Source organism: Monodon monoceros, unplaced genomic scaffold, assembly GCF_005190385.1.
Source record: "Monodon monoceros isolate NGI ecotype Baffin Bay Population unplaced genomic scaffold, NGI_Narwhal_1 Super_Scaffold_3, whole genome shotgun sequence".
NCBI classification, from domain to species: domain Eukaryota; kingdom Metazoa; phylum Chordata; class Mammalia; order Artiodactyla; family Monodontidae; genus Monodon; species Monodon monoceros.
Genome location: NW_021703780.1, coordinates 94359278 through 94373725, shown reverse-complemented (window position 1 = coordinate 94373725; position 14448 = coordinate 94359278).

Sequence of the window (14448 nt, the reverse complement as noted above, 5' to 3'; positions counted from 1 at the left end):
TGATGGAGAAAGGGCCAGGCCTTTACACCCCACCTCTCTCAGTCATGGGCTGCTCCCAGGAGGCTGGAGCTTGGGGGGACAGTGCTCTGCAGCTGAGGCAGACCCCCAAGAGCCAGGAGCCAGAGAAAGCAAATTCCTCCCCGAGGTGGATCTGGGCAGCACAGCTGTGGGTCCGCGGGGCCATGTGCTGCTTGGATTTGTAGGTTTCCATGATCTACTGATCACCTAATATGGGGCTCCTCCTGAGTTCTTCCAAGGCAGACCCAGAGCAGAGAGCACCGCAGCTGGAAGAGGTCCCGCAGCCTTCTCATCAGCTCCCCTTTATTTTCCGATGGGGCCTCCGAGGTGGGGGGATGGGACTTGCCTAAACCAAGTTCCCTGAGCTGGGATTAGAAGCCAGTGGAGCTGAAGACCTGGATTTTAAACTTAATTTGATTTTAAATAATACATATTTCATAGCCACATGTGGCGAGTGGCTGCTGTATCAGACAGTGCCCGTAGCCCTAGCAGAAGGCATCCTGTTAATCTCACGAGAGAGCCCTTAATGTCATTACCAGACAGGCTGCGAAGAAGGCAGACACATGAGGGTTTTGAGAACTCTCTTCCCTTCCCGCACTGAGACCAGTTCTCTGCCCCTCTTCTCAGTCTCTCTTAATATCCTTTGTTTGATTTCAGTCCACTGGAAGGGCTTTGTTTGCAGATCATGAAGATTGCCTACTCTGCTTTGCTCATCTCTGCTTCTGCTGCTTGCAGACATCTAATTTTCTTACCTGCGGGCTAGTGATCTCTTCTATTCCGTTCATAAGGCATCCATGCAACCTTACCCCTCAGGTGCCCTGATTTACACGGGGACCTGGCAATTCAGCTCCTCAGGGGTCCACACTTGGGTTTCTGCCATGCCTTCCCCCACCTCATTCCTGTGATTACGCATCTTCATTCTCCCTCTACATAATCTCCTCTTTCCGCCTGGCTGCGCTGGCTGCCTCTTCAGCCATCCGCAGGGATGATGCCCGGTGCCTTGCGGCAGCGGTGATTTTGCTATATGTACCAGTAATGATCAGAAAGTGGCAACCTGCTATTCATTATTAGAAAGTGTCTTGGAGCCTTAAGTCTCTGGTTCTGCTCATGAAGATGAAGATGTAATTCTAGGTAACAGATGGCCTGCAACCCACCCTTTGGAATTCCATCAAGGTTGGGTCAGTTTCTGGGCAATGCTTCTTAGCTAATTTAGATTCTGAGACCTTTTTTTCCTCCTTCCCTCCCTCCCTCCCTTCCCCTCTTCCCCCTTCCCCCTTCCCCCCCCCCCCCCGTTTCTCTTTCTCTCTCTTTCTAAGCTATTACTGACTGTGAAAAGGCTACCATGTACCTTATAAATAAAACCAGTAAGATAAAGGCACTCATTACTTCATAAATTGTAAGGGTCTCGCTTACCTTCCTACAAATCCCCACTTTCTGGATTCCCATTCAAAGGTGAATTTCTTTACCTGTAATTAATTTAAAGGAATAGCTTTCATTGTTCTGTAAATTAAAGATTCTTGATCTGATTATTAGTAACCATAGCTGCTTCCTTTAACGAGTATTCATAAAGGATTCCACGTCAGAATAAACACTTCTTCTTCCTTTTAATCCTCAAGACCACCCTGTGAGTAGGTATTACCATTATGCCCGTTTTACAGATGAAAAGGGAAAAATTGAGGAAACGACTCATTTCAAGCCACACAGTAGGAAAATCAGGGTTTAAAGCCAGGTTTGACTGCAAAGCTCACGCACTTGACTCCTGGCCACCCAGTAACCTGTCACGTAGTGAGGGGAGAGCTGGAAACCTCTGCAGGAGGGCTCCTAGTAGATCGCTGTTGTTTTTGACTGTCCGGCAGTCTCTCCCGCCCTTTTTTTGGTAACGCATCTTGTCTTAGGCCAGGTTCCCTGAAAGCAAACCCTGAGAGGGGATTTGGGTACAAATGAGTTGTTAAGAAAGTGTTCCCAGGAGACCCTGGAAGGAAGTGGGGAAGTAGAAAGTACCAAGCAAGTAAGGTCCCAGCCTCGCCTGATCCTGTGGGTGCTCTGGGGTGTAAATTGCACCTGACTTGAGGTAAGAGAGCTGGGTTTTCCTACCCCTCCCACCCCAGCTAAGGGTCGTCGTGGGAGAGGAAAATTCCCAGGCACTGTCAGCTTCCTGAGCTACAGGTGACTCCAACAATCCAAGGACTGTCCTTTGAAGAAGGTTGCAGGTGGGAGGTGGAAGCAGCCATGCTGGGCAAGGGGAAAAGAGAAATGGCCGAAGGGACTCAGGGAATCTGGGTGGAGCAGACGGTGGATGTGGCCACTACACCCTCAACTCTCCATAAGGAAATGTCCCTTTTGCATTCCTGTTGGACCAGTCAGTCAAGATCAGGGTTTCTCAACCTTGACACTACTGGTATTTGGGGAGGGGGGTTCTTTGTTGTAGGGGGCTGTCCTGTGCATTGTAGGTTATTTAGCAGATCCCTAGGGTGACAACCCATGGATGCCTCGGAATGTCTCCAGACAGTGTCACATGTCTCGGGGGGGACGGGGGTGGGGGTGGGTGTGCAAAATCCACCGGTCAGGATGGTCTGCCATCCCCTGGCTGGAGGATGCACATTGGACCCAGACTCTCCCTCCCAGGAGTTTTGCTGGATGAAACAAGAGCATATGTCTTTGGGGTTGATTAATCAAGAATGCCGTGTCCTGAAGAGACTGGGCCTGGCTTCTTTCTTGCTACCTAGATGCTCATAGATGCCCTGGTTTCTGGCTTTTTGAGGGCTCTTTCTTTCCTCCCAGTTTTTCTCTGACTTTATGAGTCACCCCACATCCTTTAATATATTTCTTCTCTGATGAAGTTAACCTGAATCAGCTTCTGTAGCTTCTGATGAAAGACTCTTAATGGATGCAGTGATGAATCGGTTAAATTTTATGACATGATAACACTAAACCAAGAAATAGAAAGTGTCCGTAGACTCAAAATGGAGTAGAAAACTCTGCTAGACCAAGATCACTTCTCCTTGTTTCTAAACCTCCACTTTTTCCCTCTTTCAAACCTTCGCATAGATTTGTTTCACAGTTTCCTGTCATTCCAGCGTTTCTTGGGTTCGTTAACTGGAAGAGTCAACAATCCCCTTGAGGAGAGGCTCTTTCTTTACTTCACTGGGCGTTGGCTACAGAACAATCTATTGCTTCAGGAGAGATCATCTTCCTAGGAGACATAGACCTGGAATTTTCTCCCAGGATTTGTCTCTTCCATGCCTCAGATAAAGTTCGTCCTCTCCCAAAAAGAGGTTGTTCTTTGTTTTTTGCATGGGACCTAGGAACCTGCATTTTAAACAGTCGCCTCGGTTAATCCTGGTTCAGGGGATTAGGAGACCACATTTTGAAAAACACTGCTCCGGACAGCTCTTTGAGGACAGATGACAGCTTTTTTTTTTAAATATAAAATGTTTTTTATTAAAAAAGGTTTTTAAAATTTGTTATACAAATTTTAAAAGTTACTTTACATTTAGTTAGTACAAAATATTGGCCATATTCCTCGTGCTTTACAATACATCCTTGAGTGGCTCTTTCACCTAATAGTTTGTACCTCCTACTCTCCCACCCCTGTATTGCCCCTCCCCCCTCCCCACTAGTATCCATAGTTTGTTCTCTATAACAGATGACAGCTTTTAAATGATCTTCTTGGGCTAGAGCTTTGGCCTCAGTCTCATACATGGGATTAACTGGGATGGTTGACAAGTCCAGGACTTGAATCCGAATCTTCAGGTATATCAGGAGAAAATGCAGGACGTGTGGCTGAGCTGCAGTTGATGTAAAAAAAATAAAAAGGAAAAGAAATCACTTTGTGCTTTTATTCAGTGGTAGGTACTGAGAAAGCTAAGGCAGCTTGAGGCCTCCTTAAGAGAAATATTGTTTCTAAAGTGAGGGAAGTGATAACCCCATTCTTAATACCGTGTGTAGACGATACAGACACTATCTTTAGTTCTAGATGCCACACATTATATGGATACACTGAAGTGGGAAGTGAAGCTAACATTTATCATTAAGCACCTACTGTATGCCAACTACACATTTTTCTCATTTATTAGCCTATTTTGTCTCCACGCATGCCGCCAGTGATCCTGTGATATGTAGATTATACCCATTTTACAGGTAGGCATAATTGAGTCTGCCAGAAAGGGGAAGTAACTTGCCCACTGATTTCCTCCTTCTGTATAGAATACCTTGGCATCTCTCTTGCCATCAGTACCTCTAGCCTGGGACGGCTACGTGCTACAAGATACTCACTATAACTATAGTAAGTTGTCAAGATGCCCCATCGCCAGCCACGTTGTATTGGAAGATAGTCCTTCGTAGCCTGGGAACCAAGCCACACGGCTTCCAAGTTCAACATTTCTTCCTGGAACTCTTCCAGCACAGCGTTGGGATGACTTACTGTTTGCTTTGGGTCTCTGGTATGTGCCTGGTGTAATATTTACCAGTCGGCTCTGTGGACACAGCAGGTCGTGAGACTGTCTGTGTTTGCTCCACTGGGCTTCCTGGCTGGGCCTGTTTCCATGGTAACGGCCTTTCCTCTCAGCAGCCTTGAGGGGAGGTATAAAAGAGCACACTGTTAGGCGTTGCTCTCTGGGGACTAATGGGGTCGCAGTTTTCTCTTGGATCCTTAACAGGGAAAGTGGGTTAGGTCCTGCTCTTAAGCATCCGGCTGTATTTTCCAGTGCCCTGAAAACTATCTTCTCAGCTTTGTGTTCTACATCAGCCAGGGAGGTTTGATGATGTGATTGGGTGATGAGAAAGGATTTCCCTCCGGAGGACCGTAATTGGATCGTGTGTCTTTTCACAGTGCAGTCATCTGAAGTTCACCTGCCAGGGATTTTCTCTTCTCCTGAATAGCTCTCCCAAGTTTCCCTTCTCTGCTTTCTTCAGATCTAAGCATTCCTGATTTAGGAAACTGTAATGGCCCCCAGAGAGCCCTCCCAGACCACAGCTTTCCCCCTCCGGTCTACACCCACGCACGGTGTTTCTAAACCCTCAGTGTATTGAATCGCTCCTCTGCTGCAAACCTCTGGTGGCTCCCTTTTGCTACTAGATGAGCCCCGACCCCTTTATGATGGCATTGGATGCCCTCATGCTCGAATGAGCCCAGCGCTGTCCAGGGGAGCTACAAGGCAAGCTGCCTTTGCCATCTCGAATTTTCTAGTAGCCACATTAAAATAGTAAAAATAAGCAGGCAAAATTAATTTCCGTAATACATTTTATTAATTTAACTCAGTACATCCCAAATAGTATAATCCAACAGGCAAACAATATAAAAATATTAATGAGGTCTTTTGCTTTCTCTGTTTCCACTGAATCTTCAAAATCTGCTCTGGATTTTACATGCAGCACATCTCAATTTGGACCAGTCACATTTCAGGTTCTCAGCAACTACTGGCACCAAGTCCAGTGCCCCTGCCTCCTCCGCCAGTCTCCTTGTGGTCCACCTTCCCAATTTCCTCACATTTCCCAGGCCCCCAGGCCCCCCCAGACTTTTGCCATCCTGTGAACTTGTCGTGCCCTTGACCTTCTGTGCCTTTGCACCTGCCCTTTCCTGTTGATAAGCATCCCCCTCTGTACCTGAACTTCTATTCATCTTTTAAACCCAGATCCCATGGTTTCTAATGTCATTCCCTGCAAGCCTCTTCTCTCCTCCCTGTTGTCTTTTTTCCCCTCCACTTTGAGCGTTTCTCAAATGTAGCCCTGGGTGTGTTGTATCGTGATTACTCACTTAGAGGTCTTCACTGTGGGAACCAGTCCTGAAGGGACAAAGGCGTGCCTTGGCCACTTCTGTGGCTCCCGGGAAATGTTCATAGCAGGCAGTGAGCACATCGTTGAGATTTTGCAGCTCCTCTTCTTGTACGTGCAGGATCCCGCTCCGCTCCAAACTCTTGTCGTCCCTCGACTTGTGATGTGTGAGTGGCAAAGCGTGAACCTCACTGAGCATTCCAGGCCTTTTACATTGCCGTTTCTCTCTTTCGATCTGAATTCTCATCTACTTCCTGTATACCACTCAGATGAATGTTACCCCACCTGAACAGCACGGGGAAGATAAATAGGTTGATTTAAAAAACGTACGCAGATCCCCCCTCGTTTCCCCAAATAAAGTGCAACATATACACATATGTCAAAAGTTAAAAAAATAAAGTCCTGCTGTTTGGGATCCTCCAATCTACCTTTCCCCCCCTGCCAGCTATACCGCTTAGCTGTTGTAAAATCAAGGAGAGGGGTTGTATTAGAAAAATGGAGTCAGTGAATTAAAGAAGTGCTTGAGTCTGCCTTCTGAGCCTCGTGCCCGGTGACTCACTGTGCTGGTGACAATGCGTCATGTCCCTGGGATGGATGTCATTGTACAGGTGAAAGAGCCCAGATTTAAACTCGGACAGACCTGGATTCCGTCCTGGTTGAGGCACGTCCTAGCTGTGTGAACTTGGGTCGGTAAGAGCCTCTCAGGCCCTCAGTGTTCTCACCTGTAAAGTGGGCTAGTAGTGGTCCTGCCCCTCAGGATGTTCAGCGGCTTCACTGAGACCCTGTGTATCTGAGATGCAGATGCCGAACCCTAGAGGTGTGGTATCTCCTTTGGCATCATTAGGAAAATCAGTCGTCCTTGACCTCGAGTGATCTGGGTATAGCTTTCCGTAGCTTTAAGACTTTTCTGGGACTTAGTTCAGGAATTTTTTTAGGATTGAGATTCCCTGGCTTCGTTAGCCCTGTTTCTAGCAGATTTTGCGTTTGGTGACCCCTAGTGGTTGGATGAGGTAGTTGTCAAAACTGAGTGCGAACCCTCAGATTTGTTCTTGTCTCCCCGCTGTTTTCCCCAACCGCCCCTCCATCCCTTTGTCTGCCACCTTCCTTTGTTCCTCCATCTCTGTGGAGTCAGGCAGCATCTTTCCTGCAACATTCCTCAGCAGTCAAACCGAACTGGTCCGTCCCCTCCCCTCTTCTCCAGGAGGGCACTGCCAGGACGACCGGAGCTAAGGTTTCGATGCCGGGAGACGGAGCGTCCCCTCTGCCTGGAGCCCTGCGATCATCCTGTCTGCCGGGCAAGGTCGTCCTTCGTACATCGCCACTCACAGCCCCCAGCTGCGTGCGTCACCCCTGCTCTGCCCCGGCCACGCCAGGCACTTGCTCCTCTGGGGTTTCCAGACATTTCTTATTTCTCTTTATTTTAGCTCTTCATTCGTCTTCTCATTTAGTTGAAACTATTTACTGAAAATCCAGTATCTACCAGGCCCTCATTACATGGAACTGTATTCACATGCCTGTGTCTGCCATTAAACAGCGAGACGCCCCTCCCCCCGCTTTCTTTCTCTTTTATGTTGTTGGCGCCAGCATACAATGGGCACACAGCATGTTCTAGATTACAATTTATTTTTTAATACTCTTGTTCAGTTTTAGACCCAAGAGTCATGAATACAGTGAATGTCAGTTCCCTTGGCACCTGAGATGGGTAATATTTTCGTCCAGTTGGAACTGGCCTTCAGATTATCCCCCAGCTGATATGTATTTCACCAGTAATCAGAATGGACACAAATCTATGGCTTGTTCACCTTAAGACGACATAGCAAAGTAAGTAACTGGATAATTGGAGGGAAAGGAAAATGTATTTTCGGGGAGTGTAAAGCCCAGGGGAATAGGAGGTTATAGTAGGTGCTTGGACCACTTCACTTCCCTACTTAAAAAAAAAAAAGTTAGGCTCCCCTATGCTAAATGTAGTGATTTCCAGGTTGTTTTGGACTATGCCCCAGCTGTGAAAAACCCTGAAAACCCCCAGTGCATGGATGCTACTTAGACATTTATGTGCCCTACTTCAGGAATGTGTTATTTTTATTGAAGAGCATACAGAAAGAGAACTTGAAAAATAATGAGAAAAAGTGAACATAAGTAGGTGTCTACTGCTTGTCTCTGTCTCCATCCCCCTGGGCATCCAGAGCCTTCTGTCACCTGGGCCCTTCACTCGGACGCAGACTGTCTTCTGGAGTCTCCATCTGGTTGACTCACACCCCCTGTCCCATCTCCCTGCCCTGGTTCATGCCATCCCACCCTCCCGAACCCTCCTTCCCCTCTCCTCCTTGCCCAGTCAAAATCTACCACCTTTGAAGGTCTGGCTCTAGATCCTTCCATCTCAGAAAATCTCTGGGAAACGGAGACCCGAGAGAGTAGGTTACTGTTCAGGTTGGAGTGGGGGGGGATGGGGTGGACCCAGGTATCCCAACTGCTTCTTCACTCATTCACGCGACAGGTATTTACCTAAGACTTGCACCGTGCCCGGCACAGAACCTGGCTCCATTCTGGTCTAGGGAATTCTCAGAGGTTGGCGAGCCGGGCTTCATTGCCCTTGAAGTATTTAGAGGCTGAAAAGATATTTGAATAAAGTATGAAGTCAGTTGGATTTCATGGCATGGTCTGACTGGGTAAGCTTGGTCTCTGAAACCAGAGGAGTCTTGATTTAAATTTTGCCTAGACAGCTGACTTTCTGTATGATTTTAGTCAAGACTTACCTTTCTGAGCCTCAGTTTCTTCCTCTGTAAATTAGGGCCCAAACGATAAACTTTCTATATGGTTTTAGGCGAGACTTACATTTCTGAGCCTTAGTTTCTTCATCTGTTAATTGGGGCATCTAGTGTCTACCTCATAGGACCAGTGTGAGGATTAAAGGAGGTGGTGAAAGTGGGATGACAGACTTGCCCCTGTTTGCCTGGGGCTTTCCTGATTTTAGCCCTGAAAGTCCTGCATCCTAGAAACCCAGTCAGTCCAGGAAATGGTTGGTCACCTTAAATGTGGGAAGGCTGTCTGGAGAGGCCCTATCACATAGGAGGTGCCCCATAACAGCTGTTTCTATCTCCTGCTTCTCTGTTTAGGCTTCTGTTTTCTTGCACCCTTGATTCTTCTTTCTTCCCTCTGTCTTCTTGTAGGATGTTTGACTTGATCCTGGCTGAGAGGGTAACTCGTCAGTGCTGAAGGTTTGTCTTTTCCTGGGAATTTTGCATTTTACTAGGTGACTTTTTATTTAAGTCTAAAGGAATGAATTTATAATGACAAAATTTTAGACACAGCAAGGGGACTGTGGAAAACCTCTGAGACAGAGACTTAGCCTTTCATTAATTCTGTGAGGTTTATTGCATGCTTGCTATGTGCAAGGCTCTGGGCTGGGACCAGGGATCCTGCAGGGAACAAATAGAGCCAGCCCACCTTCCTGCGGTCAGACTGGTGAATGCCAGTTTCTGACCCCCTTGTGTGCATGGAGCCCTGGCACTTCATCATGAACTCTTTTTTATTTTTTTTAAAATTAATTAATTAATTTAGGCTGCACCAGGTCTTAGTTGTGGCGTGCGTGTGGGATCTAGTTCCCTGACCAGGGCTCGAACCCAGGCCCCCTGCATTGGGAGCTTGGATTCTTACCCACTGGACCACCAGGGAAGTCCCTATCATGAATTCTTAACAAAAGCCCTGGAATTATTCATCCTTAAATGGAGTATCTCTGAGGGGTGTTAAATGGAGTATCACCAAAGTGGAGTATCTCTGAGTGGTGTTAAAAATGCCCTTTTCTCAAGATGCTTTTCAGAACTAAAAGCACATAGGGAACATGATGAAGGGACTAAAAGGCATGCCCAGAATTTACTAGGGTTGCCAGACCATGACACAGATGTCCCCCAGGCCACCTGGGAGACTTCAGAAACCTTCTGGGGACGTTGTGTCCCACTCGTTGTGCAGAGGGGGCGAGCCGTGGCCTCGGTCAGCATTCCTGCTGGGTGCCTCGAGGAGGCCTCCGTCCCCATCTGATGCGTGATGGTTAGAAGCGTACCAGGGCACCGCTGGAGAATCTCCACGACTCGCTGAAGAGGCCGAGCTGCAGGCACACATCGGCCTGAGCACTGAGCAAACTTTGGTTTGGTTTTGGCAGCAGAGGTTGGAAAAGGAATGGTCAGTGAACATTCCCCTTGGGCAGATGGCCCTCCCTCTTTGGGGATGGAACTTTGTCAGTAATTGTAAATGGTCTAAAACGTGAGGACCTAAGTATAAATCTAGAGGGGTGTGTGTGTGTGTGTGTGCATGCGTGCAGCTACAGGGAATTCCGTCCTGGCTCCACCAATGCGTAACACGAATCTTGGGTGAGATACTTAGTACCTGGATTTCTCCATCCGTAAGTTGGGGATAACTTGTGGCTTTGTTTTGAAGACCGAACTATCTTATTTCATGATTGGACAACTGACGTTTCAGTATCTCATAATTCGAGTGCATCTTCCAAGCAAGTGTTGTCTTAGTGTGTTAGGGCTGCTGCAACAAATTGAGTGGCTTAAACCACAGAAATGTATTCTCTCCCTGTTCAGGAGGGTAAAGTCCTAGATCAAGGTGTTGGCAGGCCTTCCTCCCTCTGGAGGCTGGAGGGCGGATCTGTTCCAGGTGGCTCTCCCAGCTCCTGATAGCTCCTGGGCTTGTAGCAGCGTTCAGTCCAATCTTCACATGGTGTTCTCCCTGTGTACACGTCTGTCTCCTCACACGGTGGTCTTTTGCTGTGGACACCGGTCATATTGGATCAGGGGCCCCCCGGACTTCATTGTGACCTCATGTTAACTGATTCTATCTGCAGTGACCCTGTTGCCAAATGAGGTCACCTTCTGAGGTGCAGGGGGCACACGATTCCACCCCTAACAAGCCTTACTGTTATAATTGGCAGTATTTTTCCTTTTAAATTAATGATTCATCTTGTCAGTGATGGCACGTTCGAATCAGTGAAATATACTGAATTAACGTACATGAGCATTTAGCACAACACCTGCCATATGGCAAACACTTGACTAATGATAGTGATTCCGTGGTCACAACAGTGAACACGTTCTTTGTCCTTTAGTTTTATTACCTGTAAAATTGGGACAAGGGTATCTGCTTGGCAGAATTCTTATCACGCTTAAATGAGGCATTATGTACGCCTGTGCCCACGTGTGTTCCTGTATTTAACTGACACGTAGCCCGTGTCCTTGCCTTTCATTTTTTTTTCCTGTGTCTACTGCTAGGGTCAGATTCAGGGTTTGAATCCTGGCTTCGTTACCCACTGGTTGTGACCTTGGGGAAGTTGCTTGGCTCCTTGGTGCCTTAGTTTCCTTATTTTCCCACCACTAAGATGGGGATTTTCAGAGTCCCTGTGTCATGTGTTGTGAAGATTGGCTGAGACAATGTGTACAGGGCTTGTCGAGGAGCGTGGCACAGAGTAAGTGCTTCACACACGCTGGGTCACCAGTAATTATCACTGTTATTATTCGTATTTTACTATCGTATCGTCTCCAAATCCCTGTGCTCTTCTCAGTGCCTACAAGTGTTATATGTAAGCAGCATAGAAGGCAAATGGTGGAGGAAAATATTATTAAGGACGAGGCATTCAGGGATGGCTTCCTGGAGGAGGAGAGACTCCAGCTGCTGTTTCCTGGAGAAACCGGATGGACGTGGCTGGCCTCCTCTCTGCTATTAGGGTCCCTGGTGCCCAATTGCTGCGGCAGGAAGGGGCCCTGGTTGGTCTAACACTTAACTTTATTCCGCTCCCTGGGACTCAGGACCCCCCTGTGCCATTGCCAGGGCCTCCGTCTCCCTCTCTGCCCCGGACCTCGGTTCATATTGGTCCCACTCAGCTCTCCTGCCTGTGTTTGTTTAGTCACAGGCCAGAATTTTTCCTCCTGCAGCCAGCTCTGTCTGGGAAACAGACAGCTCGTGGCAGCGGCAGGGACCACAGGGGCAGCAAAAGCTGCTCAGCAAGCAGGTCGCATTTTCACTTGCTGGCCAAGCATCTGGGCCAGCCATAGCTGCGTCAGCGTCCTTCTTTTTTTATTTTTTATTTTTATTTTTTTTTTAAACATCTTTATTGGGGTATAATTGCTTTACAATGGTGTGTTAGTTTCTGCTTTATAACAAAGTGAATCAGTTATACATATACATATGTTCCCATATGTCTTCCCTCTTGCGTCTCCCTCCCTCCCACTCTCCCTATCCCACCCCTCCAGGCTGTCACAAAGCACCGAGCTAATATCCCTGTGCCTTGCGGCTGCTTCCCCCTAGCTATCTACCTTACTACGTTTGTTAGTGTGTATATGTCCATGACTCTCTCTCGCCCTGTCAAAGCTCACCCCTCCCCCTCCCCATATCCTCAAGTCCGTTCTCCAGTAGGTCTGCGTCTTTATTCCTGTCTTACCCCTAGTCAGCGTCCTTCTTAACCCGCTTCCGTCCCGAGCCGGGGTCCTGCTCAGCGGCCCCTCCCTCCTCCTCTTTCCGTCCTCCATCTCCACCTTTACTCCCTTTCTCGCCTCTCTCCCCCTTCCTTCCTTCCTTCCTCCCTCCCATCCCCACTTGGGCACATGCTGATTTGGCCAGCTCTTTTTGGCAATAAGCGTCCACTTATTGGAGGCAGGTGTGGGCTCTAGGTGTCCCCTCGCCACCTCGCCTCTGGGTGGTGTATCCTCTCCCCGCTGAGCTGTGCCACACATGCACCTGTTACTGAGCAGGTGGCCACGGGAACAGCCCCACACTGTCCTTGTGGGCTCAGGAACTGGCAGCCTGTGGTGCTTTTGTTTTATTTTGTATTTTTTAAATTCAATTTTTATTTTATATTGGGGTATAGTTGACGTACAATGTTGTGTTAGTTTCAGGTGTATAGCAAAGTGGTTCAGTTATACATATACATATATCCATTCTTTGTCAGATTCTTTATCCATATAGGTCATTACAGAGTATTGAGTTCCCTGTGCTGTACAGTAGGTCCTTGTTAATTATCTTTTTTTTTTTTTTTTTTTTTTTTGCGGTACGCGGGCCTCTCACTGCTGTGGCCTCTCCCGTTGCGGAGCACAGGCTCCGGATGTGCAGGCTCAACGGCCATGGCTCAGCGGCCATGGCTCACGGGCCCAGCCGCTCTGCGGCACGTGGGATCTTCCCGGACCGGGGCACGAACCTGTGTCCCCTGCATCGGCGGGCGGACTCTCAACCACTGCACCACCAGGGAAGCCCAATTATCTATTTTATATATAGTAGTGTGTGTATGTTAATCCCAACCTCCTGATTTACCGCCCACCCCCCTTCCCGTTTGGTAACCATAAGTTGTTTTCGAAGTCTGTGAGTCTGTTTCTGTTTTGTAAATAAGTTCATGGCCAAAAAGCACATGAAAAGATGCTCAGCATCAATAATTATTAGAGAAATGCAAATCAAAACTACAGTGAGGTTCCACCTCACACCAGTCAGAATTGCCATCGTCAGAAAGTCTGCAAACAATAAATGTTGGAGGCGGTGTGGAGAAAAGGGAACCCCCTGCACTGCTGGTGGGAATGTAAATTGGTGCAGCCACTATGGAGAGTAGTTTGGAGATTCCTCAAAACTGAACGTAGAGCTGCCATATGACCCAGCAATCCCTCTCCTGGCATATATCTGGAGAAAACCATAATTCGAAAAGACACATGCACCCCAGTGTTCATTGCAGCACTGTGTACAATAGGCAGGTCATGGAAGCAACCTAGATGCCCATCAACAGACGAACAGATAAAGAAGAAGTGGTACATATGTACAGTGGAATATCACTCAGCTATAAAAAGGAATGAAACTGTCACCCGCAGCAACATGGATGGACCTAGGGATGATCATTCTAAGTGAAATAAGTCAGAGAAGAACAAATGTCACATGATCTCACTTCTATGTAGAATCTAAAAAGATGATACAAATGAACTTATTTACAAAACAGAAACAGACCCATGGTGCTTTTAGAAGCTTCAACAAGCCCTTTGTCTGAAAGGATTAGTGAGACAGCAGCTAAGCTTTCTAATCAGATCAGGCGACAGGCAAGAAAGCCAGAAGACAAAGGTGGGAGAGGAGACAGGACCCCTGGGATTCCAGACATGAGACGCCGTTCGGCTTGGCGGATGCTTGTCCTGTGCTGACCAGCATGGAGTGTCTGTATCGTCGTATTTCCAGCCTCACACATACCCTGAACTTCACTCATCTAATCAGGGAAAAATTATTTCTAATGCCTCATCTGCTAATTAATGACCCTCTAGAGCAGATTTAGACAGGTTTGAAATGCTTGAGGTGACAGCTTCTGGAGTTTGGCCCCCCCCCCCCGCCCCCGATGAGAGTCCACTAGACACTACCCCCCACCACTTCCATGTGGATTCCTGATTAGGGAATTTCCAGTGTTAGTGAACTGCCCCTCGGGTGTAGACTAAAGGTAACTGTACGCTTACATATCTGTGCCTACGGGGCTGTCTGTGTGTCAGTGTTTCTAACTAGCACTATGAAGTAAAAGATAATATTCACCCCATCCTTGTTGTTTATGTGGCCGGTGGGGCATTGTAACCACAAACTCAGGTTGGTAAGAAATAATCACGTTTCCCCTCTGCATCTCTTCCCTCCCCTCCCCTCCCCTCTGCATCTCTT